The sequence below is a fragment of the Heteronotia binoei genome, chromosome 18 (assembly GCF_032191835.1).
Source record: "Heteronotia binoei isolate CCM8104 ecotype False Entrance Well chromosome 18, APGP_CSIRO_Hbin_v1, whole genome shotgun sequence".
Classification (NCBI taxonomy): domain Eukaryota; kingdom Metazoa; phylum Chordata; class Lepidosauria; order Squamata; family Gekkonidae; genus Heteronotia; species Heteronotia binoei.
In genome coordinates, this window is record NC_083240.1 from 27,332,219 (window position 1) to 27,342,355 (window position 10,137).

Consider the following 10,137-nt stretch of genomic DNA (forward strand, 5'->3'; position numbering starts at 1 on the left):
GTAGAGGCTGCTTTTACCGGTCACGTCTGTTGTTTACAGTTGGCTTATTTATTTATTTATTACTTTACATTTATATCCCGCCCTCTCCGCGAGCGGACTCAGGGCGGCTTACAACATCATAAAAACAATCAATTCAATAAAACATATAAAACCATAATTTACTTATCAATTTACTTATGAGGAAGCTGCAGGAACAGCGGAACGCAATTAAAAACCGGTGGTTGCGTGAAGGCAAGAATCTTTCCTTCGGAAGACAACAAACAATGGAGGGACTCCTTTGGAACTGGGTTGTTGAGTCTGAGTACTCTCTTTGTGAAATTAAGAGACTTTGAGGGGTCCTCCCTGAAATATTACATTAGAGACTTTTGTTTGGCTAAAATGTTCTGAATTTATGATAACTTTTGTATGCTTTTCATAATATATTTAATTTGTACAAACTATTTAAGAGTGTGATTTGCACAATACCCCTGGAGAAAATGGCTGCTTTGAAGGTTGGACTCTAGGGCATTGTACCCTGCTGAGGCCGCTCCCCAAAACCCACCATCTCCCAGATCCACTCTCAAAGTCTCCAGATATTTTCCAACACAGACCTGGCAAACCTAATTGAAAGACTATATTTGTTTAGCACTACAGCACTTGAGTTAGAATGTTCGGGAGGGGGAGGGGGGGAGGTGAGGAAGATTGTGCGGTGAAAAGGGATGTGGGGGAGGCAGCACAGTTTGAAATGGCCATAGCACTTCAGAGACTGCTCATTAATGGGATGAATTTCGCTGTGTGAAACCCCTCCCTGTATGGCTTTAGTCAGAACCAGGCCTATGACAGTTAACATCCAGTTTAGAACAGTGTGAAAGGGGTCTGAGTCTTGGGGTTAAATAGCACAGCCAATCTCTATTTTCCCTCTCCTCTCATCCAGTTGAAGTAAACGTCCTTACTGAGTGGGGTCACTGTATTTCCAGAAATGGGCCTCCAAGAAATGAATGGACATTAGTAATGTCCTCCTAACCCAGAGAAACTTCTGTGAGCCTTTTACCCAAGGATGGAAAAGCAATGTTCAGGATTGTTGGTTTGATATGAAACATACAAGGGCTGAGAGTCAGATCAAGCTTTCCCTTGTGATTACTCAGTCTCTCTTCTGTATACTCCCTTGGCATTCATTTAATTTCATTTTGATTTCATCTCAGCCCACAGACTGTAATTTTTGCCTAAAGTAAAGTTAATCAGCGACTGTGGATAATTTAAAAACCTTTTGTCAACAACTACCAGAACCTCAGCAGCTTTATGTATAAAGAGAATGTGCTGACTCCTTTAAAAGAAAAAGAAGAAATGGCATGCAAACATTAATGTGGGGAGAGGGTAGCAAGTGTGCAATGGTACCCTTTGGCACTGAGAAGGTTGATCTTTTTAAACCTTGCTGACTTCCAAAGAAGAACGTGACATGCTTCTTCTACTTGGCTGTAGGAAGGGAAACCCAGAGCATAATGCCAGCCAACAAATCCGTACCTCTGGGAACAAGAAAGAACTTTTTTGAACACTTCATATAAAGGAATATGTTTTCATTAATTAAAAAAAAGATGGATAAATGTTTAAAAACTGGCATGAAACAAACTAAAGTAAAAGAATCCTCCAAGATCAGATTTTTGGGAAAAGAACCCAGGAAGAAATAAAGCAGAAATATTAAAGATACTCAAAAAAACTAATAGGTTGTCCATTCCTACTGCTGCTGAAACTGTGCCTTTTAGTGTCTCTGAACAGCTCATTGCCAGAAACACTCCAAAAGATTTCCCATGATTACATCTTCCTTAAATAAAGAATACTTTCCTTATGCAGATGATAGCTATAAAGACAAACCATAATCTTGAAAATCCACCCAGAACCAATGGGGAACTGAGGTCACTTATATGGGGCACAACAATATTTGGAAGGCATCTGTTAACCTAGGGTTGCCAGCCTCCAGGTGGGGCCTGGAAATCTCTCGCTTTTACAACTGATCTCCAGTCGGCAGAGATCAGCTCCCCTGAAGAAAACAGCTGCTTTGAAGGGTGGACTATGTGGCATTGTAGCATGCTGAGGCCCCTCCCCTCCCCAAACCCTGCCGTCTCTGGATCTACCCCCAAAGTCTCCAGGTATTTTCCACCACAGACCTGGCAACTCAGTTGCCTCAGATTCTAATTTAAACCACAATATTTTCCTAGCTTGAAATAGGATTTTTTTTAAAAAAAGTACTAGACAGATGCAAAGAAAAGGTGTTTCTGAAAAACAAAAATGAGGCCAAACAAGTTGGTCTTGAGGAACTACAAAGGAAAAGATGATGAGCAGAGACTGGTGATGAAAAAGGGCCTGGTGATAATTCTACCACTGGAAGTCATGGTGGCAGCAACAAGCATAGAGAGTTTGGAGACTGGGATTGAAGAAAGACATGAAACAGAAGTCCATCTGTGGCTATTAGCCACCAAGAGAGTCAGATCAAACTGACACTATGACTGATTCCGCAATTGGCGTTTGCCTCCCTTTTGCTCCGTGGTGTTCTATGCGGGTGTGATTTCCCAATTCCGCACTAGAAGATTTCTCCCGGATTCAATTCCCAATCTGTTCCGTGTGTTCTGATTCCGCATTACTGCTGCTCCCGGAGTTTCCCCCACAATCATAGCAATTTCCCCCTCCCTCAGACGTTTCCCCTTTTTTTTAACACGCATGCGGGCTCGCATTACAAAGCGATCGTCTTTGTTTGTGTTACAACATAATGCCGAAGCATAATACTGGCAAAGTCACATGTTTTCCTTTCGCCCTGCTATTGGCAGGTTATTTAAGCCCTGGGAAATCTGAGTCGGCGATCCACCATTTTTATCCACACACGCTGAATGTTAAGCACACAGTTTTCCATGAAAAGTTATAACAAATTACCAATAGATGTATGAAGGTGGTGGTGGGGGGAGATTTATGCCAAGGGGTTAAGGGAGAAAGTTTCCCCAACCTATCAAAAATATAAACCTATAAATATAATCAAATTCCTGTTCCCGTTTGAGGCCATATGGGGGGGGGGAGGATCGATAAAGGTGGCAATCGCGCATCTTTAAAGTAGTTTGTGTAACATCGCTATTTATTTAGTTGCGTTGTAACAATCTTATTTGAAAAAAAATTATAATAGTCAGGAGTGATTTTAATCGGAGAGGGGAAGAAAGTAATCACAATGCAATGACACATTATCAAAATCACGTGGAATACCATAAAGAATGGCAGCGGGTGGAAGCAAAGGATGTATTCAGTAAAAGAAAATCGCATTACATCGTTATATATTTTTTGCGTTGTAGCGCGAAACGTGATTTGTTTAAAAAAAATTACTTTATTTCAGGAGAATATTGGATAATTTTCAAAGGGAGTAAAATTAAGGAAGTATGACGAAATAACTGGGCAGAATCATCGGCGTGGAGTTATGTGGGTGTGTTCTACTGATGCGAGAAGTTTGACAGCGCATTGGCGTGAGTTACACACATAAATTTCGAGCCCCGAAACCGCATCAAAAATAAACTTCTCGCAAAATGACGATCTCCTAGATGTGGGGTGACACCGCTTTAGAGGCGGGTCAAACTGCTGCTCCGGGTCAAGAGATGTGGAAACCAACGTCTGCCCCAGGGGAAACAAAGCACCGAGGCCGGAGCAAAGGCTAATGCAGAATCACCCTATGGCTGCTTTTACCAATGCTAAACAATGCAGTTTCAATCCACTTCAGCAGATTTCTCCATTTCACACAGTAAAATCCAGCCGCAAAGTGCATTGACAGTGGATTGTAAGTGCATTATTTAGTGTGTGTGTAAGTGCCTTCTGTCTGGGACAGTGATGCTCTGTATTCTTGGTGCTTGGGGGGGGGGGGACAACAATGGGAGGGCTTCTGGAGTTCTGGCCCTGCTGCAGGTGGACCTCCTAATGACACCTGGATTTTGGCCACCGTGTGACACAGAGTGTTGAACTGGATAGGCCTGAACCAACATGGCTTCTCTAATGTTCTTATCTCTTCTAGTTCACTATTTTCCCTCCACAGTGGGCCCCCCAGCTGATCTCCCAGTAAGTCTAAGATCATGAAGGCAACTGTCTTCCTTTGTTGTTGTCCTGCGGCAACTTGTGTTCAGAGGTCTACTGCCTCTGAAAGTGAAGTTTTCATTTAGCTGTCGCAGATCATAGCCATCAATGGACCTATTCTTCATAAGAACTGCTTCACGAGGGCCTGTCTAATAAAGGTGAGGCCAGGGCCCTCCCATCTTGCTTATCTGATATCCAGAGGCTTGCTGCTTGGATTGGAAGGTTCCCATGATCAGTCAAATGTTTCATGTGTGTGGGTGTAATAGCTTTAAAAGCCAGTGGACATCCTGACTTCCTGTGGCAGTGATTTCCACAAGTGAGTTATAACTTGTAAGAAAAGCACTCCCCCCCCCCCCCCCCGTCCTAAATCTGCTGCCTGTCAACTTTGCTGCGTGATTCTGTTGTAATGTTTTGGAACACAGTACAGATAATCAACCTTTGCCCTGGTCACTATCAGGCTATTGAATATAAAATATCAGGAGGAAGGGGGGAAGTGCCAGTGGAAGTGCGGCTGTTAACAATTTTTTTGTCCATGAAAAAAGGCAGGCAATGGACTTTCGTATCAAAACGAGCAGGCTTAAATTGTTTTTTTGCAAAAGGAGACCTGCAACAAACTTATGTAATGCTATGCTTTGTGGATCATAATAGGACGCCAGCTTTTTTATCGATTTTGCAATCTCATCGCTTGGTGCAGTGGTTAAAGTGCTGGACAGTGACTTGAGTTCAAATCCCCGCCTGGCCATGAAATTCACTGGGTGACCTTGGGCCTGTCACACCTTCTCTCTCAACTTAACCTACCTTATAAGGAGCCCTGCCCTGGATGACCCAGACTTATCCAAACATATCAAATTTTGGAAGCTAAGCAGGGTTGGCCTTGGTTATTGCATGGATGGGAAACCAGCAAGGGAGTCGAGGGCTGCTTCACAGAGGCAGACAATAGCAGACTCCCTCCGATTGACCCTTGCCTTAAACACTTCACAACTTCACCATAAGCAGGTTGCGACCTGACAGTACTTTGCACCACCAAAATGGAAGGGAGAACGATGTAAACCATCCCCAGCCTTTTGGGAGCAGGGTGAAATAAAAAGGTACTCAATAAATTAATACATTGATTTTAAACTCCTTCCCATGAAAACGGCACAAATCAGATTTAGAAAGGCACATTTGTATAGTATTGCAGATCATCAGACCTTCTGCATCATAGGTAAACAGCGACCAGAAAAAGCAAACTTTGTTTTCTTACCTTCAAATGCAAAACTGCAGTCAGCAAAGGAGACTTCAAAGGAGAGGAGCTCCTAAGCCAGAAACTTTGCTGCTTAATGCATCTGGCTGGTAAGAGCAGTCCCTGTGCCTGGATGAACTCTGAAGAACAATGGTTGTAAGTTCATGGCTTTGGAGGTGGTCCTGCCCATCAGCCGCATCCTATTGTCCAAACAGCTTCCTCTTGCACACCTCAGCAGGTAATATCACCTGTGTTAGTGGCTTCATAACCAATCTGGACTTGGAGCAGGTGCAGCCTGGGTAAACAATGAACAATTGCGTATAGAGGCAAGGCACCCAAACTGACTCTGATCCAGGGATGTACAAATAAATCCTTTTGTGTGTCTTTTCATTCTCATATGCTGTCATTGTCAGTCTTTTTGTTTCCTCCATTCTTGTTACTGGTGCTCCTGATTCAGCCCTAGTCTGGGAAACACCCCAAAATTTGAGGATTGGAGTCTGGGTTACAAGAGGAGAGGGACTTTGATGGGGGATAATGTCATAGAGCGGAGGTGTCAAATTCATTGGTTATGAGGGCTGGATCTGAAATAAATGTCACTTTGTCAGGCCAGGCCACATGCATCATAAAATGTAACGCCAGGTACCAGAGATACAAATTTTATAAAGGACACAGTCCAACCTAATTAATTATATTATTTTTACAATAGACAGGGATATAATGCACAGCCTCTGTCATCCGGCAATAAAGATAATCAGTCGCTTACAGACCAGAAGAGCCCCGTACAGGCTAGTTCTGACGTGCAGTGCATATGTTTGACACCCCTTCCATACACTGTACCTTCTAAAGTGGACATTTTCTCCAGGGGAACTGATCTGAGAGCCAGTTTGGTGTAGTGGTTAAGTGCGCGGACTCTTATCTGGGAGAACCAGGTTTAATTCCCCACTCTTCCATTTGCAGCTGCTGGAATGGCCCTGGGTCAGCCATAGCACTGTCCTTAAAAAGGCAGCTTCTGGGAGAGCTCTCTCAGCCCCATCCACGTCACAGGGTGTCTGTTGTGGGAGGGGGGAAGGTAAAGGAGATTGTGACCGCTCTGAGACTCTGATATTCAGAGTGAAGGGCAGGATATAAATCCAATATCATCATCATCTTCTTTTTCTCCTCCTCCTCCTCCTTCTCTGTCACCTGGACATCAGTTGTAATCCCAGGAGATCTTCAGGCACCCCCTGGAGTTTGGCAATCTGAACCCCAGAGCTGCCAGTTGCTTATCCCAAATGCTGACACACTGGGTGGTTTCTAGCCCAGTTGACAGAACCAAGAGATGGACTCAATCCCCTTTTTTGTCCCTCCCAACTGATTTTCCTAAGTATGATTGATCATTTCTAATAATGCTTAATTAGCCTTCTGGAGGTGTGCATTAGGTAGGCATGAAACGAACTGGCCTACATGCCTTATTGATCAGTATTGCTAGCTAAAACTAGTATCTGTGTGGTGATGGTGATCTTTAACTACATACCACTCCCAGGTCTTCTCTGGCTGAATGGGGCTGTTTTATTTATGGCTTGCCAATGGATTTGACTTGGACCATGAGTCAGTTTCCTCCTTGCCACACTTAGCGTAGGTGATGCCAAGAGGTTTCTCCTGAGAAGGCACAAGCTGTTTCATCTTTCAGGTTATGATGGTTAACACTGCTTTTATTCTGTCATGAGATATAAATGCTGAAGCACAAGAGATTCCAGGAGAGGTGAAACCAATGGCTTTCAAAATGGACTCTAAAGAATTTTTGATTTCTTGGAAACTCAACTAAAAGATGGCAGACTCCCCCAGTGGGTAGGTAGTTGAGGGAATGTCGCATAAACCTTCAGTGTGTCTTTTTCATGCTGCTGTCACAGCTGTCTTTTGAATTACCAGCCTAGAGCATGCTCCAAAATCTTCTGCAATGCCCATGAATTTCAGGGTAATCACGTACTATGTGGAATGAGTTCTGCAGAAGATCTGTAATGACTGGGTTATGCAGCCAACACAAACACACCCTTTTCTTTCTTGGAATCAACTCAAGCACCATTTCAAAATGGAAAGAAGGAAGCCTCGAAGACAGCACATTGCCTAGTGCCTATAATGTCACTAACAAATGTGTTGCCTACCTCTAGGTGGTAGCTGGAGGGCTCCTGGGATAACAACTGCTCTCCAGCAACGCCTGGAGAAAATGGCCGCTTTGGAAGGTGGACTCTATGGCATTAAAGCCCCTTGAAGTCTCTCCCCTCCTCCTGATCCTCTTCAGACCAATCTCCCAAATCTCCAAGTAATTTCCCAACTCAGAGCCGGCGATTCTACCAATACAGCTCCCCTAGAGAGACAAGTGAAAATCAACTGAAAACCAAAGAAGAACTAGAAAACATGGATATTAAAATGAACTGGTGGATGAGAATGCAAGTTGAATCCAGATATGTTAAAGACAAGGCAATAGGCTTCACTAGTGAACAATACTTATTTGATAAAAAAAATTTGGGACCACAAGAAAAGTTAATTTTCAAACTGTATGCATATCTACTTCAAATGAAGACACAAGATGAAGTTGTAAAGGATTGTATGGTCCAATGGGCGAAAATTTTTTATTATTACACTAGAACAGTGGGAAAGATCGTGGAAACTTGATGTTAAACTAACTAGGTCAGTGACTTTCAAAGAAAACCTCTATAAAATATTTTATAGATGGTACTTGACCCCACAGAAAATGTGCAAGATTTATACTAACATGTCTAATAAATGTTGGAAGTGCACCAAACAAATTGGTACTTTTTACCATATGTGGTGGACGTGTGAGATGGTGAAAGGCTATTGGAAAATGGTACACGAAATGTTACAGAAGATCATGAAAATCCCGATACATTTCAAACCAGAACTTTTTTAATTTAATATATTTCCAGAGGATTATTCTAAAGAAATGAGAGACATGTTGGCACACTTCAACACTGCAGCTAGAATCCTTTTGGCGCAGAGATGGAAATGTCAGGAAATCCCTTTGAAAATGGACTTGGTGGGGAAAGTTTTGGAGACTGCAGAGCTTGACTTTCTATCCCAAGATAGCTGGGAAATCTAAAGAAGAAGCGAGAAAAATCTGGATGAAATTTTATGTTTGGTTGGACACTCAAGACTTTTAAGATTCTTTGGGGTGATCTGATTTCTTTTTCTTTTTTCCTGTGTTTATATTATAATATTCATCTTTAAGCGAACTTTTAAATTCATTTTGGAAAAATTGGCAAACTACTAGAATATAACTAAAGATCTATATCATATAACTTTAAAATGGAATATATATATACCGTTTAGATTAAAATAACAAGAAGAGAGAATATTTGTTAAGAAAATATGGTAGAACTATCCTTTTGACTCTGGAAAGTATTTTATAAAAACAAGAACAGAATGTATTGTGCTTTTACCTTTCCCTTTCTTTCTGTTCCCTATTTTCTAAACTTTTCTGAAACTAATAAAAACTTTTGAAAACCGAGAGACAAGTGAATTTTCCCTGCTTTGTTTCATATTTGTTTACATTACTGTCAATAGTTGTGTTTTTGCTGTTTGTTTTGTAGATTTCTTCCATATACGCATGTTTGGGAGAGCCAGTTTGGTGTAGTGGTTAATTGTGCGGACTCATATCTGGGAGTACCAAGTTTGATTCCCCACTCCTCCACTTGCACCTGCTGGAATGGCCTTGGGTCAGCCATAGTTCTGGCAGAGGTTGTCCTTGAAAGGGCAGCTGCTGTGAGAGCCGTCTCAGCCCCACCCACCTCACAGGGTGTCTGTTGTGGGGGAGGAAGGTAAAGGAGATTGTGAGCCGCTCTGAGACTCTTTGGAGTGGAGGGCGGGATATAAATCCAATATCTTCTTCTTCTTCACAGCTGCACCCTATATGGTATTTTAAACATGCAATGTGCACTGTACATATCACGCATAATGGTGATTTACTGATGTGCATATAACAGTGGAAAATACACTGGGGGAAATTCAGCACCAGAAAACAGCATAAATCCCAGGCTTGATTTCTGGAAGAGAGCTGCAAAATTGAAATGCCAATTTCAAAGTTGAAAAAGCAGGTATGAGAAACACGAAATAATCCCTGCCAATCGTTGATGCTGTTTGGCAACTGTGTTCTTGGTATTCGTGGTGTTTCTTTTGCCACACGGTGAAGGGTGGATGTAGAAACGTAAGCATACCATTACTGTTGTTTAGGAAGGGCAACCCTTACCTGATGTACAAACCGAAGATTAAGAGGGCTGCTTTAGTAGTTTATTGGCTGGAACATCTGCTGGTTATGCAAATTGGAACCCAGTTTCATAACACCCGTCAAGAACCACAGTCACTGCTCTTGAAATTATGTTAATGATGGTAATTACAATATTAGTTTAGCTATAACCTTTCACAATTTACCAAGGAACAACTGGCACATAGACCAGCAAAACTTCCTGTCTGTAACTCATAACCCGCCAAAGGCCCATATGACAACCCTACCATCCATAAATGTATGAATGGTACAGTTGAAGTATGAAATAAGACCAAAATCCAACATATAATTTATATTAAATACTATGCCTCTGCTCACTTTTATGAGGCATACTTCTGAAATCATCCTCCAAATTCCTTCCTGTATTTTTGGAGTTCCTAATTACCTGGTCATGTTTCCAAAGTAGCAATTTTCCCTTCTGTTGATCACTGCAGGAATCCAACCGGAATTTTTTTTTAACAAATATATACATCGTTTAATTTAAACATGAATAAGTGTCAGCATCCAGCCTTGACCTGGATGGCCCAAGGTAGTTTGATCTCGTCAGGTCTTGGATTGGAGG